The sequence below is a fragment of the Oryctolagus cuniculus genome, chromosome 16 (assembly GCF_051225735.1).
Source record: "Oryctolagus cuniculus isolate XC-2025 breed Fujian yellow rabbit chromosome 16, ASM5122573v1, whole genome shotgun sequence".
Taxonomy (NCBI): Eukaryota; Metazoa; Chordata; class Mammalia; order Lagomorpha; family Leporidae; genus Oryctolagus; species Oryctolagus cuniculus.
The window spans coordinates 25,318,052-25,332,109 of NC_142882.1; the positions used below are offsets into that span (position 1 = coordinate 25,318,052).

Below are 14,058 nucleotides of genomic sequence, written 5' to 3' on the forward strand. Positions count from 1 at the left end.
GTGCTGAGAACTCATGGGCAGGTAGAATTGGCATGTGGATTTCTATTTTGGGGTCTGTTGAATTTCAGTAGAAAGTAGTTGCTTCATTTTCAGGTCTTTGACTAGAATGTCTAACACCAAGTCTCTCTCTGAGTTAGTTACTGCTTTTTTTATTTAAAGATTTTATTTATGTACCTGAAAGACAGAGTTACAGAGAGGCAGAATTAGACAGAGAGAAAGAGGTTCACGTCATAAAGAATTGACCAGGCACTGCAGATGGGGCGGCAGGGTTTGAGAGGGGGACAGCCGCACCCCTCCTGTCACCCTGTGCCCTCAGCAGGGGGGGTTCCGATACCGCGAGCGAATTAGCAGAAAACAAAGGCTCAAGGAGACAGCGAAGTTTACTGCAAAAGATTGTGTGCAGCGGAAGTGGGGGCTCTGCCTGGGGCGGACTTGCCATCCTCAACACGGGTGCCGGCCCCCCAGCACCTGGGGACCAGCACGCCCTCGCGGCAGGGGCGTCAGCAGGGGGTCTGGGCCCCCTTCCTGCCCAGCTGGACACCCCCGGGTTTCTCAGTGGCTGGGGCAGGTTTGGAGCGGCAGCGGGCACCTCCCTTGGCTGGCACCCGGCATCCCCCACGGTGTGGGCTTCACATGTCCACGAAGACCAGGAAACACCAGCCCAGCCCCCGGACCAGCAGCATGGAGACGTGGGTGGCATAGACCAGCAGCTCATTGAGCAGCCTGAAGTCCAGGCGCCAGCGGCCCAGCAGAAGCAGCAGCAGCAGCAGCAGCAGCAGCAACAGCAGCAGCAGCAGCGACAGCTGGAGCTGGAAGCGGAGCAGCGCGCACGCCCAGGTACTGCAGGCAGAAGAGCTTGGCCAGCGCGCCCCAGAGCGCTGCAGTGAGCAGGCTGCAGCTGAAGTAGAGCAGGAAGTGGATGAGGCCATACAGCCAGCGCGTCTTCAGGTACACCTCAAAGTTCTGTTACTTGGTGCACACCAGGTAATAGGTGCACATGGGCCCACAGGCTGCGTGCAGGCAGCTGGTGTGCGGGCCATGGAAGGAGCGCACCCGCCGCAGGATGGGCATCACCGGCATGGGGCTGGCGCGGCAGCACTAGCCCAGGCGGTGGCGACCAGCAGCGGCCTCATGGGTAGCCCGCATCTGACCCCCACGAGAGGCTCCCTATGGCTGCGCCTGGCCCAGGCCATAACAGAGAGCTGCATTGGAAGTGGAGCATCCAGGACTCAACCCAGCACCCATATCAGATGCTGGCACTGTAGGTGGCAGCTTTATCTGCTACACCACAGGGCTTTTCCCTGAGTTACTACTTTTGAGGTCGGTAGGCTTGTGTGCACAACTTTTCTACTGGTCAGTAGGTAAAAGGACTCAGTGAAAATCCAAGTTAAATCAAAAAAGAACCCAATAAAGTCAACAAGGGAATATGCATATGTTGATGTTGAATTTTCATAGGCCACTGAGAGATGGACACTTGTCTCAAAAGCTACATTCATGTGACTTTGCACATGTGCAGGAAGAGTTGGGTTAGCTCACATGGACTTGTAGGAATCAGAATACACAGGTGAGTCAAAGTTCTTCAGAACCTGGGAGACCTGTTTGCCTCTTCAGAGTTGCAGTCCTGCACCCTGTGCATTCGACAGGGTGGAACAAGTGACACACCAACATTTCAAAGGCCCTGGGGGAGGGGGGGAATCCCTTGATTCCAGTTGGAATCATCATGGAATATTGAATTGTAAATTTTTTTTGATTATAGATGTTTCTGATTTCTTCCAGACAAAACATCAGAAAAGCCCCTACGAATGTTCCCAGACCAATCATTCTTCATTCCCCATGGAACAGGAAGAAGATGTACACAAGACTGATAGGCCCAAGGGCTGGGGCAGTCCTGCTTTTTCACTCCTCCTGCCTTCTCAGTTTTTACCTTGACCTTCTGCTCAACCTTAGGATCTTCTCCAGAGTGATCATAGTTTTGTTCATGTACTAGTAGAGCTGGGAATGTCTGTCACAAGAGAGGGAATGTGGTAGACTGGGGGTGTGGGGGGGAGCTCAGGCTACTGTGATCCAAAACTTTACTGTTGGCCCTTTCTGCAACAGGAGAGGTAGGAAAGGAGTCTCTCCTTTCAACCATCTCCTCCACCATGCAGGCAGGGAAGGTCATGGGTACTTGCATGTTTCTCTGCCCTAAGGACTCACTGGAGTCTTTCAATTACCTGTTTTTTTTTCTTTTTATTTTCTTAAGATTTATTTATTTAAGCTGGTGCTGTGGCTCAATAGGCTAATCCTCTGCCTTGTGGCACTGGCACACCGGGTTCTAGTTCTGGTCAGGGCACCGGATTCTGTCCCGGTTGCCCCTCTTCCAGGCCAGCTCTCTGTTGTGGCCAGGGAGTGCAGTGGAGCATGGCCCAAGTGCTTGGGCCCTCCACCCCATGGGAGACCAGGAGAAGCACCTGGCTCCTGCCTTCGGATCAGCGTGGTGTGCCAGCTGCAGTGTGCCGGCCGTGGCGGCCATTGGAGGGTGAACCAATGGCAAAAGGAAGACCTTTCTCTCTGTCTCTCTCTCACTGTCCACTCTGCCTGTAAAAAAAGTATTTATTTATTTATTTATTTATTTGAGACAGAGAGAGGCAGAGGCTGAGAGAGAGAGAGAGAGAGAGGGAGAAAGTTCCTCCATCCACCAGTTCACTCCGCAATTGGCCACAATGGCTGGAGCCAGGCCAGAAGCCAGGAGTCAGGAGCTTCTTCCGGGTCTCCCGCATGGGTGCACATGCCCAAGGAATTGGGCGGTTTTCTACTGCCTTCCCAGGATATAGCAGAGAGTTGGATCAAAAGTGGAGCAGCCAGGATCAGAACTGGTGCCCATATCAGATGTCGGCACTTCAGGTGGCCGCTTTATCCACTATTGCACAGTGACATGCACCTTTTGAAGATTTTATTTATTTGAGTGGCAGAGTTAGAGTTAGAGATGGAGAGAAAGAGCATCCATCCACTGGTTCACTCCCTAAATGGCTGCAACAGCCAGTCACGCTCTGATATCTCTGTTCTTGCTAAACCATAAGCTCTACCAATAACATCCACTCCGTTAAAAAAAGATAATCACACCAGAGGCACAGGTGTCAGCATAGGGACAGGAGACTTGAAGAAGCAAGGTACATGTGGCCCCCCAAAAATCACAATGGTTCTCCAGAATTAGATCCTGAAGTAAGGGAAATCCATGGAATGTCAGAAATAGAATTCAAAAGAAAGATTGTCAGAAAACTCAATGCAATGCAAGAGCATACAGATAGGTTAAAGAAATGAAGAAATCAATAAATGGCATAATGAAAATATCACTAAGTAGATAGAAATCATTAAGGAGAACCAGGTAGAAATTTTAGAGATGAAATCTTCAATCAGTGAAATTAAAAATACAATTGAGACCTTTAACAGCAGAAGAGACCAAGTGGAGGAAAGAGTTTCAGACTTTGAGGACAAGACAACTCAATCAAACAAAAATAAACAGGAAAGAATTTTAAAAGTCTATACGAAATTTGGAATACCATTATATTCAAATTACAGGTATACATGAAGGAAAAGAGAAGAGGCATTGAGAACCTGCTAAAGAAAATAATAGTTGAGGGGGATTTCACTGTGGCATAGTGGGTTAAGCTGCCGCCTGCAGTGCCAGCATCCCATATGGGTGCTGGCTTGAGAGCTGGCTGCTCCATTTCCAATCCTGCTCCCTGCTAATGCACTTGGGAAAGCAGTGGAGGATGGCCCAAGTCCTTGGGCCCATACAGCCACATGGGAGACCAAGAGGAAGCTCCTGGCTGCTGGCTTAAGACTGGCGCAGCTGCAGATATTGTGGCCATTTGGGGGAGTGAACCAACAGGAAGAAGCTTCTCTATCTGTGCCTCTGCCTCTCCATCTCTGTAATTCTGCCTTTCATATAAATAAATCTGTAAAAAAGTAGTTGAGGGTTTCCTAGGTCTTGAAAGAGACATGTACATCCAGATACAAGAAGATCAAAGGACCCCAAAAGCAGACTTAACCTTAACTATTGTTGAGGTTTTTAATCCCCAGAAGAGGAAAGTTTTTTTTTAAGATTTATTTATTGGCCAGCGCCGTGGCTCAATAGGCTAATCCTCCACCTAGCGGCGCCGGCACACCGGATTCTAGTCCCGGTCGGGGCGCCAGATTCTGTCCTGGTTGCCCCTCTTCCAGGCCAGCTCTCTGCCGTGGCCCAGGAAGGCAGTGGAGGATGGCCCAAGTGCTTGGGCCCTCCACCCCATGGGAGACCAGGAGAAGCAACTGGCTCCTGCCTTTGGATCAGCGTGATGCGCCGGCTGCAGTGCACCAGCCGTGGCGGCCATTGGAGGGTGAACCAACGGCAAAAGGGAGACCTTTCTCTCTGTCTCTCTCTCACACTATCCACTCTGCCTGTCAAAAAATTTATTTATTTATTTGAAAGTATAATTACACCATGAGAGAAGAGAGGCATGGGGGAGGGTGGACCAAGGACTTGGGCCATCCTCTACTGCTTTCCCAGGCCATAGCAGAGAGCTGGATCAGAATTAGAGCAGCTGGAATTTAAACCACCGCTCATATGGGATGCAGGCACTACAGGCTGGGGCTTTAAACCACTGAACCACAGTGCCAGTCCTTGAAGGAAAACTTTAAGTACAATCTCCCCTCCCAAAAAAATGTCAGTGATTCACTGAGAATCCATGGATTCATGTAGCCTTGGTAACCATATTCTCCTGATTCTCTCAGTTAGTTTAGCACCACCCATTTCCTTTTGCTTAGTGTCTCAATTTCTGATGTCATAATACAGAGGCGTCTTTTGCTGTTATTTTTACTTCTTTCCTACTCTTGATTTGAGATCCAGAGAGTAGCACATAGGAAACCAGAACCCATGCACTGGTTTACTTCTCAATTATTGCCAACAGTGTATTATTTTTTCTTACATATTTATTTGAGAATCAGTGACCGAGAGAGAGAGAGAGAGAAAATACAGAGAAACATGAGAGAGAGAGAGGGAGGGAGGGAGAGGGAGAGGGAGAAGGAGAGGGAGAGGGAGAGGGAGAGGGAGAAGGAATTAGTTCTCATTTACTGGTGCAGTCCTCAGATTTAGGCAACACAATGCCTTTGCCTGGCTGAAAGCATGAGTTAGGAGTTCAGTCTCTGTAACTAGTAAGAAACCAGTGCCTATGACTTTCCAGCTAATAAGCATTGAAAGAAGTAACGAATAAATAAATGGATGTCTAAAAAGAAGCCAGGTGTATAGTAGAACCCAGGATGCTGTGGAGGAAATGGGCTTTTTCCCTCTTACTATTTGCTGAACTCTTAGTGTAGGGTTAATCTTATGAGTATAAAGTAAACTGAAAATGGATCATTGTAAAAATTGCACAGAAATAAGAGAGGAAGGGAGGAGGAACAGGTGGGAGAGTGGACAGGAGGAAGGGCAGGAGATGAAGAGTCACTATGTTCCTAAATCTGCATATATGAAATACATACACTCATGAAATACATGAAATTTGTTTACCTTAAAAAAGTAGAAACAAGGACAAGGTAGAATGTAAGGGCTCTGTCTAATCTAGAAAACAGCCTTATTAGAGCCAGAAATTGATTGAATTTTTGGTAAAACTCTAAGATAATATTCACTAAGAGCAGAAAAGCAAGTAGATGAACATACACATGGCAGCCTTCCTTGGAGACCGCAGAATCCCTGTGTCTGGTGCATGGTACCAGCTGTTCTCAGAGCAGGGATGGGGAAAAATTAGTGATAAGAGCTCTACACAGTCGTCATCTGCTGAGTTCTTTCTGCAGTTCTTTTAGTCCCGGCCTCCCTGCCCATTGTGTGTTGACTGACCTGAGAGGCTCTGATTGATGGATTTTGCCACCACACAGGGCTCTTCTCCTTGCTCCAGCTTGAAGACCTCCTGGCATTTGGTGCTGTAACACCCTGCTCCTAGAAAATGATGCTGGTTTTGTAAATCAGTAAGTTAGAGTGCTGAAGGACAATATTTGGTCCTAGAATTTATGCAGCAAAAGTGCCAATTTATTTTTTAAGGATTTATTTTATTTATTTGAAAGACAGAGTTACAGAGAGAGGTCGAGACAGAGAGAGAGGTCTTACATCCACTGGTTCACTTCCCAGGTGGCCACAATGGCCAGAGCTGTGCCAATCTGAAGCCAGGAGCTAGGAGCTTCTTTTGGGTCTCCCACAAGGGTCCAGGGGCCCAAGGACTTGGGCCATCTTCTACTGCTACCGCAGGCCATAGCAGAGAGCTGGATTGGAAGAGGAGCTGCTGGACCAGTGCCCATATAGGATGCCAGCACTTCAAGACTGGGCTTTAACCCACTGTGCCACAGTGCCAGCCCCAGCAAAAGTGCCCATTTAGATGCTCTGCTCACCCTTCATGGTCTCAATTCCTAAACCTACCCAGCCCAAAACCTTGCAAGGTGTCCATTTATTTGTCAAATGTGAATAAAGTGGTCCATTTCAAGGGAGTTTCACTCACCCAAAGACTGTGGTGAGTTTTACTCACCCAAAGACTGTAGTTCTCAGCATCACTTCCCTCTACAGGGTCCTCCTAGCATTGTCCACATGCTGCCACTCTTCCTAGCTGAATCCTACAGCCAGATCTTCAAAAGACACCAGCATCTGTACTCCTGATTATATCTGCTCTCATCAAAGATTGGGATTGCATTCTGTGTGCATATTATTTTCTTTTGATAAGGTGCAGCTTAGTTTGTAATCTGCCTAGCAACAGAAAGCATAATCATAGGGAAAAAATCTTGCTTCTATATTAATTTTCTAATTCCAATGTCACTCCCCCTCTTCGTGGAGGAACGACACAGGACCCTGCGCTGTTCTTTCGTCTGCTCGGCCCTTCCCGGGTTTCCTGCTGGTTCTTCCTGGGTTGGCTGCCGATCCTTCCACCTCTGTGGAAGGGCGGTACCCCCTGCCACATTCCCCACTTCTGCGGGGGAGCGGCACACCGCCCCCCGGCTCTCTCGGGGGCTGCTCAGATGTTATCCGGATGTTCCGCTTAGATGTTCCTGGTGCATGTTGTCTCTCTCCTCCTTTATAGTCCTCTTCCACCAATCCCAACTCTGCTACCCACACGCCGAGCATGCTGCTCTTCTCCAATCAGAAGCAGCTCCTGCAGCTTGTCAAGTTGGTGAGAGGCAGCTGTGTAGAAGCTGTTACTCCCTTCTCAGCGCCATATTGTGGGAGAGCAGATGCATAGAATAAGTCTTCATTCCAGTAACTTAGTCTAGTCCGAGTTGCTCCCCACAGTTCCCCCTTTCTTTTTATTTTTTGGTGTTGATACGCGCCTGTCTTCGGTGCCCCATGGCACACACTCTGCTCTGCTTGCTAGAGTTGCCCACAGGTGCTTACAAGCCCTACCAATCAGGCAAACCAAATCCGGGTCCTCTCTTCACCATGTTGTGAGGCGGTTTTTAGGCGCTGATGCATGCCTGTGTTTGGTGCCCTGCAGTGCATGCTCTGCTCTGCTAGAACTGCCTGCAGGTACTTACAAGCCCTACCAATCAGGCAAACTGAATCCGAGCCTTCTCATTGCCGTATTGTGGGGAGACTTATTGATGCTGATTCGTGCCTGTCTTCGGTGTCCTGTGGTGCATAAGCTGCTAGCCGCCCACAGGTGCTCACCACCTTCCTAATCAGGCAGACCGAATCCAAGCTCTCTCATTGCCATGTTGTGGGGAGGTCTTATTTTTCTCTATTTCTCTATCTCCGGGCATTCCTATCTCTCCTATTTTACTTCTATCTGCCAGCATTCCTATTTCTCTCATTTTACTTCTATACTTCTGTTTCTCTTATCCCCGCGGCTTTCTGGCGCCCGCCCCGAGGTGGCTTCTCGGTGCCTCACCCCGCGGTGGCTTCCCGGCTCTGCGTGGCTTCAGCCCGTGCTTCTCTTATCTGCGGGGCTTCCCTGCTTCACGCACACTCTGTGGTCTCCTCGCCCCTTCGCGCCCGCACCACGGCCTCCGCGCCAGCCCCGCACTTCCTATCTACTCGCGCCCCGTGCATTCTCTCCGCTTGTGCCCCGTGCGCTTTCTCTGCATGTGGCGGCTTCCGCGAATCAGGGCCTAGCTCATGTTTCTGCTTCTCGGTTTTCAGTATAAGTTCCCTGGGCTAACCTGATGAATTCCAACCTAGCTTACATCTCCGCTCCCAGTTTGGCTTCCCGTCTTTTGCTCCCTGGGCTAATCTGACGGATTCCAACCTAGCCTATGTCTCCGCCTCTGGTCCCAGTTTTTCACCTTTTGTTCCCTGGGCTGACTTGACGAATCCCAACCTAGCTTACGTCTCCGCTTTGGCCTGCCCCCGCGGCTTCATCCTCCCTAAAATATTTTCCTCTACCCGGTATTTTTCCTAACTTTTCTTCCAACAATATTCCCCTCTCATTTCTCCTGGCTTCTCCCCACAGTCCGTATCCGGTCTAAGTTTCTTCTAGCTTTCACTTTCGCTTTTAATCTCCTAACTTCCCCGCCATAGTCCGCATCCGAGTCTAGGTTTCCTCCAGCTTTCACTTTCGCTTTCAATCCTAACTTCTTCCGGCACTTTTTCCGTCCGGCTTTTCCCTAGGCTCTTTGCTAGTCTCTCTCTCTGGTATTTTCCCACTTCTTCCCACTTAGGTTTCCTATCTGAGTCATGGCACCATTATGTCTCCTAGGCTTCCTATCTGAGTCACGGCACCATTATGTCACTCCCCCTCTTCATGGAGGAACGACACAGGACCCTGAGCTGTTCTTTCGTCTGCTCGGCCCTTCCCGGGTTTGTTGCTGGTTCTTCCCGGGTTGGCTGCCGTCCCTCCATTCCAAAACCACTACAGTGGAGTTTCCCTTATTTTGGAGCTCATTTTTAGTGATTGTGAAAGGAGCTCAGACTGTGGTCTGTAGACTCAAGTATAAACACAGGACTGAATTAACATTCTCGACAAACTACAGAACATCTTCAATTAGGGTAGCAAATAATTTCTTTATTTTATGTTTTAAAGATTGATTCACTTGAAAGGTAGAGATAGAGAGAGAATATCTTCCACCTGCTGCTTCACTCCCCAAAAGTCCAAAACAGCCAGAGCTATACCAGTCTGAAGCCAAGAGCCAGGAGCTTCTTCTAGGTCTCTCATGTGGGTGCAGGGATCAGGGACTTGGGCCACCTTCCACTGCTTTCCCAGGCACATTAGCAGGGAGCTGGATTGGAAAAGGAGAGCTGGGACTCAAATCAGCACCCATATGGGATGTTGGTGCTACAGGCCATGGCTTAACCTGCTATGTCATGGTGCAGGATGCAAGAATGTTTTTAAAAATGGATTTTTCTTTATTATCAGGTTTCAGTTCACTCATGCAAGAATTGCTCAGAAGAATATGATGCAGCCAGTCAGTTGTTAAAAGCACAGAGAACCCAGACCAGGCCTAAAACCTGTAGCATTTTTAAGTGAGTGGCCTTGGGTTGTGAGGTGGTAAAAGTAGAAAGGTGTTTAAAGAGCTGATACTTAGGTGACACTTTATTTATGCACTTGACCTAATTCCAATGAGTTTTATGCACTTGCTATTTCTTAAAAAAAGTTTATAAAGTATGTTAATATGTATCTTTCTATTTCCTCCAAATATTATCAAAATACTTGTTATTTTTTACATGAAAATAATTTGCTGTAAATAATGAGACCAATAAAATCTGGCAACTACTCGGACAGATTGGTATATTAAATGCCATCCCCAGTGAGGCAAATGGAGAAGAACTAAATGATAGAGGGAAGCAAAACAGACTGAGACATGACCAATTTCCATCAGGACACAGAGCAATAAGCACAGGAAAACTGAGTGTACATGAGAAAATGGAAAAAGGGCAAGAGGAGAATTCACTGCTCTTTGTTGTGAGGGGCCTGAAATGTAGAGTTTAATTCCACTCTGTATGACGAGTGGGATAGGCACTGGCACTGCAAACTGAACTTGGGGGAAAAAGGACAATGAATGTAATGGAAAGAAGCGGAGTTGGGGCCAGTGATGTGGCACAGTGGGTTAACACCTGGGCCTGAAGTGCGGGCATCCGGTATGGGTGTCGGTTCGAGACCTTGTTGCTCCACCTCTGATCTAGCCCTCTGCTATGGTCTGGGAAAGTAGTAGAAGTTGGCCCATGTTTTTGAGCCCCTGCACCTGCATGGGAGACCTGGAAGAAGCTCCTGACTCCTGGTTTCAGATCAACACAGCTCTGGTCTTTGAAGCCAACTGGGGAGTGAACCATTGGATGGAAGACCTCTCTCTCTCTCTCACTCTCCCTCTCTGTGTAACTTCTCTTTGACTTTCAAATAAATAAATAAATAAAACTTAAAAATAAAAAAAAGATGTGAAGTTGATATTGAACACCTTATGTCCAAAGTTTCTGTGTCAAATATGTATGGACGTCCAAATGGGAACTGAAGAAATGAGCTGGAATTCAGGAGAGAGATCCAAGCTGCATACAAATAAGAAACTAGGGAAAGGCATATAGTTTACTCTCTGTTCTCAAGAAACAAACAAAAAAAACAATGAAAAAAGGACTATAAGTTTATGAAAAGATGGATAAAATATGGTAAAACTGAAGAATCACACAATAAAATTACACTCAATACACTGTTCACCTGTTATTTGACAAAACACATTGATCACTGAAGGATCACTTTATTATTTTTTAAGATTGTTTGAAAGGGTTACAGATAGGCAGAAGCAGAGGCAGAGTGACAGAGACAGAGAGATAGAGAGACAGAAAAAGAGACAGAGACAGAGAGTTGGAGAGAGAGAAGCTTGATTTTATCCAGCATTCAAGTGGAGGAACAGATGGAGGAAAACTAGCAGAGCAAAGTCATCTATCAGTTTCCCTCAGACCTGGAACCAGACAAAGATATCAACTCCCAACAACCTTATTTCATGCAGTATTGGAAGCATTACCAAGAGCAGGTAGAAAAAGAGAAAGCCATTGGGAGTCATATATGGGGCTGTCACTCTCAGGGGGGCATGACCAAGAAGGGCTGCCACTCTCAATGAGCAGGACAATGCAGTGTGGTCACTACAAGATGGTCAAAGCAGGGCTGCCACGCCCAGAGGCGCGGTACAAAGCAAGACTGCCACAGCCATAGGGCCGGGACAATGCAGGGCTGTCACTCTGAAAGGGGCTGGATAAAGCAGTGCTGTCACTCCCAGGGGGATAGGACAAGTCAGGGCTATCACTCCCAAGGTCAGGACAAAGCAGGGCTGTCAGTACAAGAGGGCGGTACAAAGCAGGCTGTCACTCCCTCAGGGGTGGGATACAGCAGGGCTTTCACTCTCAGGGGGCAGGAGAAAGCAAGATGGTCACAACCTCAGGGGTGGTAAAAAGCAGGGCTGCCAGGCACAGAGGGGTGGGATAAAGCAAGACTGCCACAGCCAGAGTTCCCGGACAAACCAGGTCTGTCACTCTAAGAGGGCTGGACAAAGGAGGGCTCTCACTCACAGGATGTGGGATTAAAAAAAAAAAAAAAGAAACAGGCAAAAAAGGCATCAAATTTCACAAGAGGAAAACCAAAAGTCCGTATCTGCAGAAGACATGATTAGACCCTTGGAAACACCTGCACAGCCCATCAAAAAGCTGTGAAAATGGATGAACTATTCAAGGAGCAAGTAGGTCACGCAGTCCGTACCTAAGGTGGTATAGGGCCACTCCCCCCACGCTGACAGACCTCAGACTGGGATTTCATCCTACCCAACATTTTCACACCTGATTCCCCTTCTGAAAGGGGAAGGAGTAAGGCTTTTTCGGGGCCGAGACTGGCCCCGAGGACTGAGGAACCTGTGGCAGCTCTTTGCAGCAGCAAGCCAGGGGTTCAGACCGCTTCTGTGAGTGCCCAGTAACTGTTGCCAAGCAACGCCTGAACATGCAACTGTGCAGGCACTCCTGGCTCTCGAGCTCTGTGGGCTGCGCATGTGCACAGAAGCCTGGCGGCCAAGAATGCTTAGTGCGCATGGGCAGGGGGAATCGGAGCACTTGGGTTGCTTTCCAAGGTCAGTGGGACTTGACTAAGCGTTGGTGACATTTTGGGAAAGCGGTGCCTGCAGCCAGTACGACTAAACTGGTGCAGAGTGTCAGGATGCTGAAGGCCTCATGCAGAGTTAACTCCCTTGAAACCCCTCTCTCGGAATCAGCGGATCCCAAAGCAGATTCCCCCTCCACATCCCCTGGGGTCCTAGTCGGTTTCCATGGGAATTCTAGAAAGGAAGCCATGACTTTAAACATACTCATAGTATAGATACCACAAAGGCAGTCACTTATTTCATTTTCAGAAATGGTTTCTTCTGCTTATGCACTACTAATCCAAACTTTGGTTCCTGTCTACCTTTCATTTCACATCAGCAAAATGATTGTTAAAACTCCAACCAGTGATTGTCAGTTCCTCAGAGTCACAGGTTGATGTCATTCTCCTCCTCTTCTCCTAATCCTCATCTGAATGTGATGTCTATAAAATGTTGTCACTGATGCATTCGTGAAAACATTGATTACTATGAATGTGAAATCGATGCACACACCTATCCTCTATTCATGAATATTCCAATACAGAAAAGCAGTCCCAAGAAAGAATTCCAGAAGTTTGAAGCAGTTAAAGAAGCAGTAGTTGGAGCAGGCATGAAGGTGCAGCAGGTGAAGCTGCCACGAGAGACAATGGCATCCATATGCAAGTGCCACTGGGAGTCCTGGACATTCTGCATCTAACCTAGCTTCTTGCTAATACACATGAGAATGAGCTGGTTCACGATCCTAGTTCTTTAGTCCCTGCCACCACCACACCAGTCAGAGACCTGGATAGAGCTCCAGCTTCCTGGATCCCACCTGGCCCAGCCCAAGTTCTTGAAGAATCTGGGAGAGTAAATCAGCAGATGTGAGATCTCTCACTCTTTCACTTCTCACTCTTCCATTGAAGCAAATACATGTCTGAGAAAATGAGAAAAATGTTACAAAGAATAATTTCTAAGAATAATATCAAAAAGAAATGAACATCCTATTGGGATCTGCCCACTCTAGCATTTTGATCCTTTAAGCATAGACAAAAAGATATAGAGATATAATGAATTGCACCCAGATTACTTTTTCAGGTTTAATCAACTAAAGGAAATTTGTCATTATTTCCTTTTCTCACAGACAATTTTCATGAATGTCAACATTTTTCCAATGACTGGTTTGGTCACTGGATCCCATTACAGGGAAATAATATGACTTAAGGTAGCAGTGTGTTGATTCACTCGTTTACCCACTCACTCAGGAAAGCAACACTTCCCAGGACTATCAAGTCACAGTCACAATCCTGAGAGAAGCCAAAAGGACCAAAGGTTGATTTTACCCTATATTCAAGTGGAGGAACAGATGGAGGAAATTTAGAAGAGCAAAGTCATCTGTCAGTTCCCCTCCGAGCTGGAACCAGACAAGGATATCAACTCCCACGGCTCTTATTTCATGAAGTATTGGAAGCTTCACCATAGCAGTTAGAAAAAGAGAAAGGCAGTGGGAGTCAGACATGGGGCTGTCACTCTCAGGGGGGCAAGACAAAGAAGGGCTGTACTCTCATAGAGCAGGACACAGCAGAGCTGTCACTCCCAGAGGGGTGGAACACAGCCGTACTGTCAATCCCAGGGGTCAGGAAAAAGCAAGACTGCCACCACCAGAGGGGCAGTACAAAGTAGGGCTCCAAGATCCCAGAGTGGCAGGACAAAGCAAGGCTGCTAGAGCCATAGGACTGGGACAAAGCAGGGCTGTCACCCTCAGGGAGCAGGACAAAGCAGGGCTGTCACTCCCAGGTGACAGGAGAAAGCTGGACTGTCACTCCCAGACAGTCGGGACAAAGCAAAGCTGTTACAAGCCGAGGGGTGGGGCAAAGAAAGGTGGTCAGTCACAGGGGTATGTCAAACAAGGCTGAGACACCCAGAGGGGCAGGACAAAGCAAGACTGCCACAGCCATAGGCCCTGGACAAAGCAGGGCTGTCACACTGAGAGGGGCTTGACAAACAGGGCTGTCACTCCCAGAAGGCCGGGACAAAGCA

At 47.9% G+C, this 14,058-nt stretch overlaps 1 pseudogene; it reads right to left on the reverse strand.

Moving 5' to 3' along the window:
* Nucleotides 1-629: 629 nt before the first annotated feature.
* On the reverse strand, nucleotides 630-1,080 carry LOC103346594 (transmembrane protein 250 pseudogene; annotated as a pseudogene).
* Between the last annotated feature and the right edge of the window lie 12,978 nt (nucleotides 1,081-14,058).